This window comes from Cibotium barometz, chromosome 40 (genome assembly GCF_041138505.1).
Source record: "Cibotium barometz isolate CiBa-2024 chromosome 40, ASM4113850v1, whole genome shotgun sequence".
Classification (NCBI taxonomy): Eukaryota; Viridiplantae; Streptophyta; class Polypodiopsida; order Cyatheales; family Cibotiaceae; genus Cibotium; species Cibotium barometz.
In genome coordinates this window covers 24,906,299-24,922,481 of record NC_141085.1, presented here as the reverse complement: position 1 = coordinate 24,922,481, position 16,183 = coordinate 24,906,299, and positions in this window count along the sequence as shown.

Below are 16,183 nucleotides of genomic sequence, written 5' to 3'. Positions count from 1 at the left end.
AATTAGAAAATGGAACAAGTACAAAAATCAGTGTATGATTCAACTCTACACTTTGTTTATTAGATTTGGGGATTGGTTGAAGTTGAAACCATTCAAGTTGAATGCCATGGTGCTAATACCTGAAGCGGTGAACCAAATGTCTACTACCAACCAAGCAACTACGAAGAACTGTAGAGAACGAGAATTGTTTTAAATTTATTTGCAGTCACGCACCATGTGGCCAAAGAATATCTTGCCTTTACTAAGTTCGCATCATCGGTCTTTGAGTGTTCTTTACTAAGTCATGAATTCAATAGCTTCCTTGTTTTCAAAGAGTGTGAAAAGGGCTAACATCTTGCATGAGCTAGAAAATGAGTTTGGTTGTGCATTGTTGTGCATGAGCCGAATACATAAAGTTCGTTGGTTAAGTAGACGTCAAGTGATCCATAATGTATGTGAAACTTTGGAGCCTCTATTAGTTATGACCAAAAAGGAGAATGCTACTCTCTATGAAAATATATCAAGTTTTGAGTTTATTTATAATCTACATTTTATATCTGATATCTTAGAGAGATTCTCAGTTTTGAGCAGTGTTTCAAAGCTCTTTTGTAGACATCTCATTAGTTTTATAGGATTCATTGAGTTGGAGATTCGAGCAATCAAACTCTACTTCATTGAAGGTCCCGAGGTTGAAATCAATGCATCAACACATGATGCCTTAGGATCCCAAGCTGGAGACCTCCCAATGGTCAACTACATGCTTTGCATGCATCTTCGCGAGATGCATGTATAGAAGCATCCATATTTCTTGAGACTTCATTGTTGGTGTTGATTTAGATAGATGTTAGGTTTTCAAAGAAATTTTGTGAGGTCTATTATTCAAAATTTGATGGAAAGATTTTTCGATAATGAGAGTATCTTGAGCAGCAAGGCTTCATCACCTTGTAGCTTTCCATCTCGTGTAGAACAAAAAGATTTTGGTAACATTGAGATTGAAACACTGATATCATTTTATGGAGAAGAAAAGGTTTTAGCACGTGGTACAGTCTGTAGCAATTATACATAAACATCTAGCAAAGGAAGAATATCAATATTTCAAGTTGCAAGCTCCGTAGTATGAGTGGAAGGAATGAAGTTTATGAGATACTTGGAGTGCCATCGAAAGAAACAACACGATAAGAGATAAATATCCTATGCTTTAACTCTAGTTGGGATTGCATTGCTCCAATGTTGTAGAACTGCGAGCTACAAGGGGATTTATTACTCAAAATCTTATAAAGATAAATTGGAAAATTTATTGTCTACAAAAAATATTGATTCATTGAGAGTGTCCATCAAAGGACCGAAGTTGAATATGTTTGACTTTTCTAAGACAATAGCATCGTGGACTAAAGGAACTAAAACTAGTTGACACATTTATGGAGAGAGTGCAAGGTAAACGATATTACTATTCATTTTTTTCAATAGTTGTGCATGTTTGTCCTTTGCTTTGAAGAGATGTTTATTATTTTATTTTCTTGTAGGATACAAGAAAATGATGCATACATGGTAACTGATTTCAATCCTTGTTATATTATAAGGTTAAACCCAAAAGGTTCTCTCTCTCTCTCTCTCTCTCTCTCTCTCTCTCTCTCTCTTATGAGTGGTTTTGTCTTTGCATAATTATGCTTGTTGCTGGTTCTTTTCTATTTGGTGCGTCTTTGTGTGGCATGTGTTGAAATTAGGGCATTGTGATGAGCTATGGTGGATCAAACACTAGAATCAACATCATTAACAAAGTGATTAGCAAATAATTAAGACGTAATTAGTGAGTAATTAAGACGTAATTAGTATAATTAATAAATAGATTAATGTAGGCATGGATAATGAAAAACCAGCAAATTCTCATTAGGGCAATGTCTCAATTTATAGTGTTTACATCAAGCATCAAATCCCACTGATTTCTCCATGTTCACTCCACCTCTTTTCCCTGATTCTCTCCACCTCTTCACTTTTCCCAGAATATCTTCACACTTCCTAAATATTCTCATGCTACCCTTTATTCTCTCCCTCTAGATTCTTCTCACCTTTTCACAGGTTCTTTCACATTTACACATTCTCTTTTACAGCCTCTAACCAAGGGCTTGTTCCCGCACACACCCTATTCACTTGTATATTTCAACACCTCCCCTCAAGTGAATACTCTCTAGCACACCTGGACCCTATACCAAGTTTCTCTCTTACTTGATAGTCCGCGACCAGTGCCTCAAGTCCCTAAACTCCATAGTCCTTGACACACACTCTCTCTCTCTCTATGTGTCCAAGGCTACTATAAGTGCCCGCCGCGACCTTGACTAAAGTGCTCACACATACATCTATCTACCACGTGGCCTACATCATCGGTGGCTCAGAGGTGGTTTTACCTTGTTGGGACAGGTTACATTGGGTTGTGGGGTCTCTCTCTCTCTCTCTCTCTCTCTCTCTCTCTCTCTCTCTCTCTCTCTCTCAGAAAAGATGATCCGACTCCACTTCCTTTGGAGCCTCCATGAAGTTTGCCGATGTTGTTCCTTCTCCACTGGGTTTGCTGTAGCAGTCTCTTGCCATTTGTCCTGGCTTTCCACATTTGTGGCAAGTGAAGGTCCTTCCTCCTACTCTGCCTCTTCCTCGTCCTTGTCCTCGAGAGAATCCTCCTCGAGTGAAGAATGCTTTTTCTTCTCCTGCTGTTGAGTCGAGCCATTTCTTCTCTTTGCCTCTGCTCTCTTGCTCTAGTAGAGCTGCTTCTATCTCGTGTAGCTTCAATTCAGGTACATTCTTTAGTGTTGCTACAATATTTTCATATATACCTTTGTCCACACTCTTCAGAAGCACTGCTAGTGCCTCATTATCTTCTACCTTTTTGCCAATAAACTGCCAGCTGTTGCTTAATGCTTTTATATTTGTTCAAGTGTGTGATTAAAGGTTCACTTTCCTTCATGTCCAATTTATAGAATTGCATTAACAGATTTATCTTTGAATTTTTTGCTTGTGTGCCAAATAATTTATTGAGTTCATCCCATGCATCTTTTGCCCATTGTATCCCTGTGATGTGATGAATGATTTCATCATTTAAACTGAGTGCAATAAGTCCCAATGCTTTTTCATTCCTGCTCTTTCACTCATTTTTCCCTCTCTCTGGGCATTCATCTCTTCCCTCAACTAGCCCCCACAGATTTTTCCTCATGAGCAAATACATGGTTTTTGTCTGCCATGTGTAAAACTGCTCCCCATTAAATTTGTCTATTTCTTGTGCTGTACTCATGGTGATGTGAAGGGGGTCTTACCTCTTGATCCGATTTCAAGATTCAAGGGCAATGTCTACCCTTTTACAACTCAATCTGGTGTTTAAGAGATGATTACAACAAATTTATCAGCATAAAATCACCAGAAATTACATTAAATCAAGGGTGACCAATTTGTACGGAATGGTTGGAGTATCAAACCAACTCCGAATTGCAATCTGAAGTTATAGGGATCTGTATCAGATACCTAATGGTTAATTTGAACCCTCAACTGTACCAAAATATAGTGATTAGCATTGATTAATCATTGATTAGTAAATTAATCCACTGTTTTGTGTACAAAAAACAGAGTATGCGGGGAGTCGAGATCTGGTGCCTTAGACTTCAAATGAGCTCAAATGCTTTCAAAGCCATCAATAGCAATGAGTCTAGTAGAGGATTAAGCCAAGAAACACAAGATTTGACCAAATATTGAAAGCTTAATCTCTGTTTTACCAAAGTCACCTGCAGATTTGATGAAGAGCTTGGATCTCACTGTAGACTTGATAAAACTGAATTCTGTCTTCACCAGCTTATAGAGCATGCTTGAAAACCCCCGGGGCTAAGAGGAATTAGACACATTTGATACAATGGCTTCACTAATGACTAGGGTGACATACGGGCACAGTCACACCATTAGGAAGGGGGGTATGTTAACCACACCCTAGGTTAACATGGTTTCACCTACTCGACCTACCATAATGGGCACACTTATCTTTTGTAAGATGGCACTGGAACATAAAGGGGTCTTACCTTGTGCTTGATATCTATTTGCATCCATCTAGGCAAGAGAGCTCTTCCTTCACCCCATTGGCAAAGCAACATTCCGATGTGATGAGAAAGTGAGGATGCGATGGACGAGCTAGAGCACCCACATTGGGAATTTGCAATTACGAAAATAAAGCAAGGCCCAATGACACCTGATTTGGTAAAGCTAAGGTACACTCTTGACTTGAACATGGTGGCAAAGCTGTATAACCATAGGCACATGCACACTTGGTACAATCTAGTAGAAGTCCAAGTAATTCACTTATTGATAGTATTGATGTCTATAATTTGAATAGTAATTGTGAGAATTGACATTTGAACATGAGAGTTTCGATCTCCATGTGATTAAATCTATATATCGAGAGGGAAGTCATGGGAACCCCTGTGTTTTGATGATGGGAGTACTCACAATTTTATTGATGCTTCTCTTATCTAGAGATTATGTATCCCAGTGTTATTGAGTGATACTATGTGGTCAACCTTTCTCAAGTCATTACTGTATATATAGTAGTGATGTGTTGATGTAGGCTAATAATGGGCCGGGGTACTCTTTCCCTCTTCGCGGGAGGTTTTTTCCCTTAAGCATATACACACACTCTTTTGAGTGTGTGTAAGTGACCTTATCATGTCACTTCACTTATGCTTTATGCATACTCATCAATCTCCTTTGAGTGTTGTTCTTCCATCTATCTCGCCTTGCTTGTTGCATCCACTCCAACAATTGGTATCGGACCAGGTTTTCTTGGCCCTCACACCGTTGTCATCTTTTCCCTCGAGTTTCTCTTTTCATTGTCTCAAATTCAGCTAATCTCTTAGGTGGAGAAGGTATAACCTATAGTATTTTGTTAGGCTACATTAATTGTGCTACATTAACTATTAACTAGGTTAACTTCATTTTTTTGATGTGTTTTGGGGAATTTTGGACACCTTTCGGAGCTCGTATGTTAGAAGGTTTTTGTAGACATCTCCGAAGAAGGGGGGGATGTCAATCTTCAAACAATCTTTGTTTGAACTTGGGTTTTCTACACTACAACAGCATTTAATATGTAGATAGGGCCGTCATCGTAATCGACATTGCATCTTTGAGCTCATCATCAATAGCTTCAAAGCATCGTCAGCATTCTATCTTCTTTGTTTGATCTTGGGTTTTCAGCACTGCAACAACATTTAGTATGTAGACAGGGCCGTCACATTGTCATCAACATTGCATCTTTGAGCTTATCATCAATAGCTTCAATAGCATCATCAACATTATCATCGATTTTTGCATTCCTACTAGTAACATTTCTATTTTTCATACACTTTTTAGATTTCCTTTGTCATCAAAACGATCTATTGGAAACCATCTCGGTTTCATTTTCAATGGACATTCTGCAAGTAGTTGGAATATTTGCATTTTGTGTCAAAGATTAGTTATTTACAGGTTGAAATGGCATGCATTAATGTACTTGGAATTCTTTTCACACTGAAGATAAGCTTGACAAGACTAACTACCCATTATGGTCTATCACCAGCCGCCTTGCCATCTAGTTTAAGGCTAAATGCATTGGTCTTTGTAAGATCATTCCTCTTGTCTAGCGCTTCACAAACTGAATCAAAAATTTTGAGGTGTCTTCTAGGATCGCCCTCTCCGTTAAACTTATGTGTGATCTCGACAATCTATGCAACCTTTCCAGAGCTACTCTGTCTGTTATCTCTCTCATGACAAGTGCTAAAATCTTGGCTACTGTTCCCCCTATGCTTATGCAAAAGCTACTGGATCAGTTGGTAGAGAAATTGGTACAGTAGGTGTAGCATGTGGTATGAAGGGTGATGCCTACGCAGGCGCGGTGGAATGAATCTTGGTGGAGTAACATGAGTATATAAGTGGAGGGTCGCACAAAATCTCCAATGTGCTGATGAAATATGGGCTAATGGTGCCAATGGTCTAGCTGTTTGTGAAGATATCCCCCTTGCTCTTGGGTGCATTTGTGGAAATGGCAGAGTAGAGGGATATGCAACAAATGGAGAATATGGAGTGAAGGCTATGCAACAAATGGAGAATATGGAGTGAAGGCTCCTCCGATGGCCCTGTCAGGTGATATAGATGTGTTAACTAGACCTAGAGTAATGACTATGGGGGTTACAAATGATCGTGGTTGCCCCACAGTTATAACCGAGGGCATGAGACTAATAGACAACATTATGGGCTTGGTCTCACGAGGGTGCTATTATGGGTGGTGCAGTACTCAACACTATCATAAAATCTAGAATGGTGGTAGTAGTATCTTGTGTAGGCACATCTCTATGGTTTAGAAACATGGAGCTCATGCTCGTAGGTTATTGGATTCCCACATAACTTTGTGGAATGGTGCTAGCTTATGTAGACACACCTCTATGGTCTAGAAACATGGAGCTCATGCTCGTAGGTTATTGGATTCCCATGTAACCTTGTGGAATGGAAACTAGAGCTTGGTCTATGGTGTAGCTAGGTGTCACTACATATGTGGGATCGATCGAGCTCCATCAGTGTGGTGTCTCCATCTCGCTTAGGGTAGGACTCCGTGCATCGCTCATCCCAATTTATGTCACAAGATGCCGAAAGGGTATGGTGATTCCATGTCTCAGCCTCTCTTGCTCCATCATAGCATGAATACAATCCACGACCATCTGAACACACTCTTTCTCATCCTTGGTAGCAAAGGCAGCTTGCTTAATTTCATCCCAACTGATAGCATAGATGAGGCCCATAGCTAGGTCCATCATGGTTTCATGAGTCGCATCAAATTGCCAATTCTTAGTCTCTAATAGTGTATCTGAGAATCTTATGCCTATATCTGTTTTGGATACAAATTCACCATGTCTGCTGCTGGTACCCTCTAGGCTATCAAGAACATGGTATACTAGTGTAGTTTTGGTCACTAATCTTTGTTAAGCTTGATGTGTAGAGTTTCTTTCTCTTTTGCTCTACCAACTCGAATCAAGGCCTCTACTTCTTGCACTTTCTCTTATGTCTTGCTATCTGGAAAGAAGATTTATGTAGGGTTTAGTTCAATAGGCACTTGGTTTCCAGTCATGATAGGTTCCGCGCGTGTGGAGAGGAATCTATATTATGTGTGGGGTTCATATGTGACAAGGCTACATTGGGTGTGACCTTGGAGTTGACCTCAACTTCTTTATCACCAGTTTGATATGTTGCATGGGTATATTCAGAGGCTATAGCTGAAGCTAAAGCCAAACCCCTAAAGTAATTGGTCATGTGGCTAACAATTAGGTTGGTTGGTCTTGTGTTCATTGTTTAAGCAAGTTTTCTCTCTCCATGTCTTGTAGTCCTTCCATTGATACAAGATCACAAGAAGTGTCCCTACCTAGAGTCTTAGGCCTTGCACCACGCTGAACCCAATCCCTGAAGGAGGTCCCGCCAAGCCAAGGATGGCAAGCCAAGTATGGGCTGGCAGGAACCTAGTTGGGTGGAAGCGCTTTCCTTTACTTTCGTCTCTAAAATACACCTAGCTCACAACTGCATGTCATTTCAAGTTGTTTTAGGGCTAGGGGATATTCCATACATGTTTTGATTTTAAATATTTTTATTTATTTATTTATTTATTTATGTTGCCCAAGTTTGTCCAAAGTGGGTTTCAGGTGTCTTTGAATAATATTGCGGCAAGAAATGGTGCCCTTTTTTCGGGCAAGCTAGGTGCTAGTTCTAGTTCTTATAGTTAAGGGCCCCTTAACTATGGGAATTTATAAATTTTCAAGGTCATATACAAGTTACGTCAAAATGATTGCTATGGCCTAAAATAGATATCTGGCAAGTTTATGCATGTACTTTTTTGAATATTTCTATATTTTTTTGCTTCTCGGCGAGATGACTATTTTCCTTTTTTAAATTTATTTTTATCTTTTATGGTTTTTTATATTTTTTCCTTTCCATTTTAGGTGTCCTCTTTCGGACTTTGGATATTGGTGGTTTGATTGTTTCTAGGATGCAGACCCCATCTCTTAAGATTCTGCCATGTTTAGTGAGAGTACAAATAGGTGTATTTATTATGTTATCTAACCCAAGGGACACCTAGCATAACAAGTGGATTAAATTCACTGGGATTAGTTTTTAAATTAAGCCTCATGGCAAAAAATCAGGTATACACAAAAATTAATTTGAAATTAATTTCTCTCTAATCCACCACTCAAATCCGAATGTTGGCAAGAGACTAATATTGGCCATTAATTAAGAGGTCTAAACTAGGGTTTAACTTATGCTCAAATTTTAATTTCTAGGTCCAATTATCTAAATAAAATCAAGTTTGAGATTCAATTATTATTTTTTAAAAATTAAAAATTAAAAAACTTCACATAAAAACCCAAAAATATAAAAATTACAAAAATTACAGAATGGTGGAACGAATTGGGGGATTAAGGGTAATAAGAAGCAAAATAACAATCGCAAAAGTCATACATAACACAAAAAGAATTGATTTTCCTACTCTAATCTTTCCTTGTTAGCATAACCTCAATACAGAAACAATATGCAGGCATTTTAGATGCAATGGTGGCTAAGTGGTGGAGCTATTCCTCGATAGTAGCGACACCAAATTATAGGTGTTCCTATAAAGTGAGTCCTCCCGTTTTCTGAGCGAAAATTTTTGAGAGAGGAAAAAATTGAGCAACACATTCCAAGGAATAGGCACACAAGAAGGCTAAGGCTAGTAATGAGAACACCATAGGTGTGCAACACAAATTCAACACATCTAGGAATAGATTACATGTGTTTTCGTATAGAACTTTCCTTCATAGCTATTACACCTTCAAAGTTCATCAGTAAATGGAAACTCAGATCCAACCACCTTGAGTAGCCTAGAGATATGGCACCAAGGGGGGGTGTTGAAAAGTGTGGTGCCATAGAGCAAATGTAGAGGCAGGAAGTGACTAGGTGAGCATGAAGCCATATGGCAAATTGGATTATCCCACATGCACAAAACAAGCAAAGATGTACTCTACCCATATAAAAGATGTACTCTACCCATATAAAAGGAGTCATTTCCAAGCAATGAAAAGTACAAGCACTTGCACATATCTCAAGTCTCTCTATGAGTCCAACCTAATCTATCTTGGAATCTAATTGATTTGAGTCTATTGCACATACACATCATCATGGGTGTAATTAGACACCATCCATCTTAGTTTAGTGTAATCACTCATCATTAGCATGAGATTAGCTTAATCCACTTGCAATAGTGAAGGTACCATGAATTTTAACATGCACTAATCTTAGGCTTACATTAAGTGTGCACTAGTCTTAGGTTTATGAAGAGAGTTTTTTAGAGAGCTCAAAGAGAAGGGAGAAAGTGGGCTTAGAGCACTACCACAGGTGCAAGGAGACCAATATAATAGGGTGCCATGGACTGAAGGTGTACTAGTAGCTAAATAGACACAGGTAAATGCATGGATAGCATATGCAAGAGACCAATACAATAGGGTGCCATGTGTGAAGCCAAATTATAATAGAAGGCTACAACTTACTATCTGTATATGGTTTCCTCAAGCAAGGTCAGGCTAGGGTTTTGGGTGCATAACCCTTAGATGACCAACATATGCTGAATAGATTAAAGAGGCATTAACGTACTTTGGCTAGGGTTTTTTGTGCATAATGGAGCTCCAGAAGTGCCCCCAATTTTTTGCCTTATTTTCGGTATAGGAGTCTCTTGAACATGTGGCTTTTCGGCCGACATGTTGAATCATGTTATATCCCCTATGTCATTTGCCATCTCCAAGTTGGATGGAAGCATAGGCGCTTTGTCAAGCATGGCATATCCACCATACATGGACATGGCTCCATAAAACAAAATGGCTAAGGGCATGGCCTCCCTTGGCCATTTTGTTTTGTGGAGCCATGTCCATGTGTGGTGGATATGCCATGGCAATGTCTCACAAAGAGATTTTTCCATGAATCCAATTGGACAAAAGGTGGCCTCACACAATGAATTCCCCGCAATATACAAATCGCCATCTCCAGCTAGATGGAAGCATAGGCTTTGTCATGCATGGCATATCCACCATACATGGCCATGGCTCAAAAAAAAAGCTAAGAGAGGCCACGCCAGTGCGGTGTGGATTTATCATGGTGGCAATGCCCTTGTTGGCAATGGTGGATATGCCATGGCAATGCCTCACAAAGAGAATTTCTCGACACGGCCTCCTTCACGACAATTTTTTTTTGTGAATTTCGTGGATCCATGCCACAGCCACACCTTAACCATAGATGCAATAAGAGATTTTTAGTTTTGTTGTTTTTGTGAATTTTATGAACTACTTTTAAATTGGAGCAATACCACAACCATAGATGCGGCTAGCAATAAAGGATGATTTTTCATCTTTCGTAACAAGAAAAAAAGTCTTGAAAGAGGCCACGTGGCACGGCCTCTTTCAAGGCAATTCTTTGGCACCCCACCACTAAGAGCCCTTCGCTTCATGCACTCGATCACTGCTTTCCAATACTCCTTCTCATTTTTGGATCGCTCTGTCGAGCTCAACTCCATTAGTTTTGCCCATAATTTTCAGTGCCATCTCCCACTTTGCCATGCATTAGGGGAGCCTTGTAAGGATCCCTAATTTTAAGGAATTAAGACTAATTTTATTGAGGCTTAAGGAGACAAAGCTCATAATAAAGCCTTAAGGAGACAAAGCTCATAATAAAGCCTACTTTTGGACCTAAAAGTAGGAGATCTCTCTAATTTTTGAACTAGGATTCTCTTTCTAGCTATTAAAACCCCTATTAGCATAATCATTCTCGTCGTATATAAGGGGGCCCAAAAAATAGTAAAAATATTTTTTTTCTTTATTTCAAGAATATTTTATCTCAAAACTTACCCCACTGATATCTACACTTTTAATCTTATTTACTCCACTTTTAATAGTTGTATTTGAATTCCCCCCACATTCCACATCATCAACCCACATCAAAATCATTTCTTTCACTCATTAATATTATTGTCATCACGTTTCCCTCTTTGTCCTATTGACCAACCTCTGCAATAAGATTCTCTCTCTCTCTCTCTCTCCCTTTTTCCCAAGGTCTCCTCTCCTATTGGAATATAATAGCTCTCTCTCTCTCTCTCTCTCTCTCTCTCTCTCTCTCTCTCTCTCTCCCAAGCTCCCATTGTGATACAATAGGACAGCCCTGAGTCACTTCAGAATAGTCTCTTCCTTTTTCGAATGGCACACAAAGAAATTTCAAATTCAACAAGAGTGTGGAAGGTGGACTTGCATGTTCGTATAGTGGATGAATAATGCACCAATAAAAAAAGAACGTCTGAATGCACAAGAGAAGCATACACGAAGACAACAGGGTTGGACTAATGTGGATCTTTGGGTTGATGGATATTTATATCCTAAATGATCCTTCTTCGCATTGTCCTCCACCCTTCAATGATCTCCCTTCATTTATTCAGTTTGTTGGAGAGGGTGAGAATGGGCTGCTTGGGTACTGTAGAAGGTTAAGCATGAGTGATGCATGAAGAGTCCAAATCCTCCACACACAAATATAAAGCTTACAAAGCACTTTGAGTAGTGTGCAACATGTACTACAAGATGCATAAAATAATATTGTAGAGCTGAAGAAAAGAGACAAAGAGAAAGAGGCTCGCGTTATGAATCTACAAGACACAATCTCTCGCATGAAGAGCACCCCCGTGGGAGCAAGAGAGCAAAAGTAGACAATCAATAACATTCAAAAACTCATAGTTGGTGGTGGTACTCAAAGTGAAGAATCCATGCAGCAAAGTTTGTTTTTCATTCTTTGTCTATTATTTTTGCAAGTAATTTCGATTAAGGTATTTTTGGTTGTTGTGGTTATTGTAGGCAATAGATTAAGGTGTCTTTGGTAATCTTTATTGGTTTGTGATAGGAACTTTTTGAAAGAAGCATGTGGTGATAATGGTCCTCAAGATTTTGGGAAAATATTACATAGTTGTGTGAGGAGGCATGACATTCTTTCCATCATTCGAGACCCGCGCTACAAGGAGATACATCAAGTACTCACAAATGAGATAATGGATGACATTACCAATTTTCCTAACATTGAGGAGGTTTAGAATGCATGCAATGATGTGGGCATTAGCACAAAAGGATATCAAGCCCTCCATCAATTGCTAAAAGATACACTCCGCAAACAAGGCATCACAAGGAACATTTTTCCAGTCTCCAGAAAGATAAGATTAGCAAAAAGAGGACATGCAATGATGATGTGCAATGCATGATGTGCAACGCAAAATTGGAGAATACTATTGCATCATTGATACATTAACCATTGGAGCTTGGGGGAAAAAGTGAGGGATAAATGGTAAGATCATGTATCCCTTACAATGAGTTCAACAATATATTTGTTGATCTACAACGTCTTCAGAGAGCTGTGATCTTATTCTATGGACTGCCTTAGTATTTTTTTACATTCCTCGAGCTAATAGAAAAATCTTTTAAGTACCAAAACTTATCTACTTTTGTTTGTCATGCAAGGTGACAAGGTAAGTTTTGTGTTGAAAATGGATGAGTGTCATATTGTGAAAGGTAAGAGGTTAGAACGAATGAGTATCACACTCATGAATGAGGCAATGCTATATGCAAAGAGTGAGATCAACATGATTGAGGAGACTGAGTTTCCTTTGGAAGGTTCTAATGAAAACCCAGACAATCAAATGAGCGATAGGGAGAGGGTTTGCAAGTCAAAGTTTTTCTCTTTTAGTGTCCAATCTGAGAGGGAGATATGGTGGCTTGAGGCATTTGAAGTACCAAAGGAGACACATGAAGTGCTGGCTTTGATGTTTGATAGGATATCCTAGATTACCAATGTCACCAAAGCATAGATTCAGGGAGAAAAATTAGAAGTGGAGGGTAAGGGCACTTATACAGTAGACTGGCATTTAGGAAGTGACTTGAAGATAATAAAGTTCCTGCTTGGGTGTCCACAAGGTGTTAACACCCCAAATTCTTGTCCATGGTGCATGAGAATGGTGAGAGAAAAGAAACAGAAGGTAGGAAGGAAGAGGAAGCTGGAGAAACAAGATGATGAGAATGACACAATGGATGATGATGTTGGAAATTGGGTTGGTGGTGTCTTATCTCCGCTAACATGCTAGCTAAGCTAAATAAGCATTTGAAAGACCCCGAATGGAATCCTATTATTCCCTTCGAGCTCAAGAATGTCCACTTTTGTACTTTTCATGCATTCATGCATGTGTTTGATCATCTACAAGTGTCACATTGATTATGCATTTACCATGCAAGGCAAGGAAAAATAACATGAAGCTCTTCAAAAAGTAGAGGAGCTACTCAACTCAATTGGTTGTCATGGCGGCAATGTGCAGATTACTGTTAACAAGAAGACCTCTAGCATAAATCATGAAGTGGCATAGCAGGTGTCCATGAGTGGATATAAGGCAAGACGTTTTCTAGAGAGGCCAGAAAAAGTAAAGGACTCATCAAAGTCCTAGGACTTGTGGAAGGATTTGTGTATATGTACGATGTTCGACGCGCCAACCCAAGTCTTGTAGTTCTACGACGTGAGAATGTTTCGTCAGACTTCAATAAGATGGTTAAATTAATGATAAAAGTAGGACGACTGCAGAGGAGCGCCAAAAATTTCAAGAAGAGCTTTAAAGTTTTACAAAGGCCACGGTCGATACGTGGGGTGACACCAACATTACGCATGACACATGTACAATTTCTTTCTACTCATCAATTTGAAATGATTATGAATAATAGCTTCTAAATTTGTCTTGTTTTCTTCTATAGCACATTTTGTATGCTCATGGTGCATACTTCATGAATAAGTATGGTTCTCTTGACACATGGAGCACCCAAGGAATGGAAAAATCTCTTGACACATGGAGCACCCAAGGAATGGAAAAATTTCACTATCGAGCTAAAGGAGTATATTTCAAAAACACCCGACATGGAGGAGGGAAGACTCATACAAATTAGCTCAAGGAGATGTTTAATTGGTTTTACAGATATACTTTTAGGTGAAAACTATCCATGGAAAAGGCATGCACGAGTGATTTAGCAAAGGCAACACGAAATCAAGCCAAAATTCGGAGATCACTGAAGTGGAAAGCTGGCATAGGACCAACACATCATGCGGCATGGAGATCTTCAAGAAGATGAGAAGGAAGAATTTGGATTTAGTGTAACAAAATTTTATATACCAAATAAATAAGAACACGTCGCCATAACAAGTAGACAACATTTTGAAGAAAGTTGTAAAGATTTTTGCTTAATATAGACTTGTAATTAGAGCTTAATCGTATCATTTCTTTACATTAGAACTTAATCGCATCATTTCATTACCATTAGAACTTAATCACATCATTTCATTACATTAGAACTTAATCACATCATTTCATTACATAAAAGATATAATAAAATATTCTCTTCTCTACTTCTTGCTCCTCCTTTTTAGTAGGCATTTTTCCTCTACAGCACAAACTTCTTAACCCTTATGTGCATTTACATCTTCTAGTCCGACACCTAGAGCATAGCTAGCATAGCAGAGGAAGTATTTGGTTCTGGAAAGCCAAAATCCTGGACCGTATCCAAAGATATGAATGGCAACACACTTCTCTATAAGCATGACCTTATGTGTATTGTAAGGGATAAAAGAATAGCCCGTATATCTAGATAGTGCCTTAAGTGTGAGAAGTGGAATTTCAACATCACTAGAATATTTGTTATGGTAGACAATAAACATTTCTTTGTCAATAGATGGGATGTGTGTGCAAGAGTGGCATCTTGCCTAACTCTTACATGGGCAGCACCTCCACGTCCAAGAAAACCATCGGCATCATCAAGCTCTATCTTCTAGTCCAGCACCTAGAGCATAGCTAGCATAGTAGAGGAAGTATTCGGTTCTGGAAGGCTAAAATCCTGGACCAAATCCAAAGATATGAATGGCAATACACTTCTCTATAAGCATGACCTTATGTGTATTGTAAGGGATAAAAGAATAGCCCGTATATCTAGATAATGCCTTAAGTGTGAGAAGTGGAATTTAAGTATCACTAGAATATTTGTTGTGCTAGACAATAAATATTTCTTTGTCAATAGATGGGATGTGTGTGCAAGAGTGGCATCTTGCCCAACTCTTGCACGGGCAGCACCTCCGCGTCCAAGAAAACCATCGACATCATCAAGCTCTATCTACATTTACAAAGAACTTGGCTTTCACATAAACTCACTCAAGTTAGAACAAATAAATTACCTTCTGGTACTCATCCTCTTCCAACTTGGATGCATCCCAAAGGTTGATGGAGCCTTCTTCATTTCCTTGATCAAGCTTGGGCAAGGGTTCTCTTCCCATTTCAGTAATTCCCATCTCCTCTTGAAGACTTTAGCTTTGTGGGAAGAGAAGATTCAGTCTCCTTGGCTTTGTCATCAAAGCACAATGACATGGCTCTAGGGGCTTTAATGAAGTTCTCTATCACCTCGGTGTCCAACTTAAAAAACTCCTCTTTATGTTCATTCTCCACATCGAGTATACCTCTGGCAGCTTCACAACCATCTGCTATAATTGCGAGGCAATTATCCTCTCTTAAATTATAAAGCTTTTGTATGTGAGAGAGAAGGATATAATTCTTTCCATTTATAAGAAAGGAGGGCAACCCAGGGATGATGAAGTTTGATTTTAAGCGCTCTCCATGCATAAATGATCCCTCATCACTAACAATGGATGCCTTAAACTCTGCCACGTTGAACCTTGTGCTTAGAAGGCATTCCTCATCACCAAAAACTAGGTCCATAACCTCCTCATCTTTAAATTCAATCTCTGGTGACAAGTGATGCTTGTGAAACCTGAACTTTCACATCATCCTTTGTGTAGTCCTCTTTGTCTGCATGAAGAAATAGATAAGTAACAAACCCAAAGTAGTACTCAAGAACCTTGCACATTTTCTTATGCAGAGGGCAGCTGTCAAGACAAGTCTTTATCCTCTTATCTTTCTGAATAGGTATCCCACCTTCTTCACATGCTTTTCTTTTTAGATGAGGAGAGGGCAAAGCTTGACATGTGAAACATAATGTGATGATCCCTCATTTATAATTTCTGTACTTACCAATTTAATATATGTCTCCCACTCTTTCTCTAAAATAGAGCTTGCCAAGTCCTTAATAAT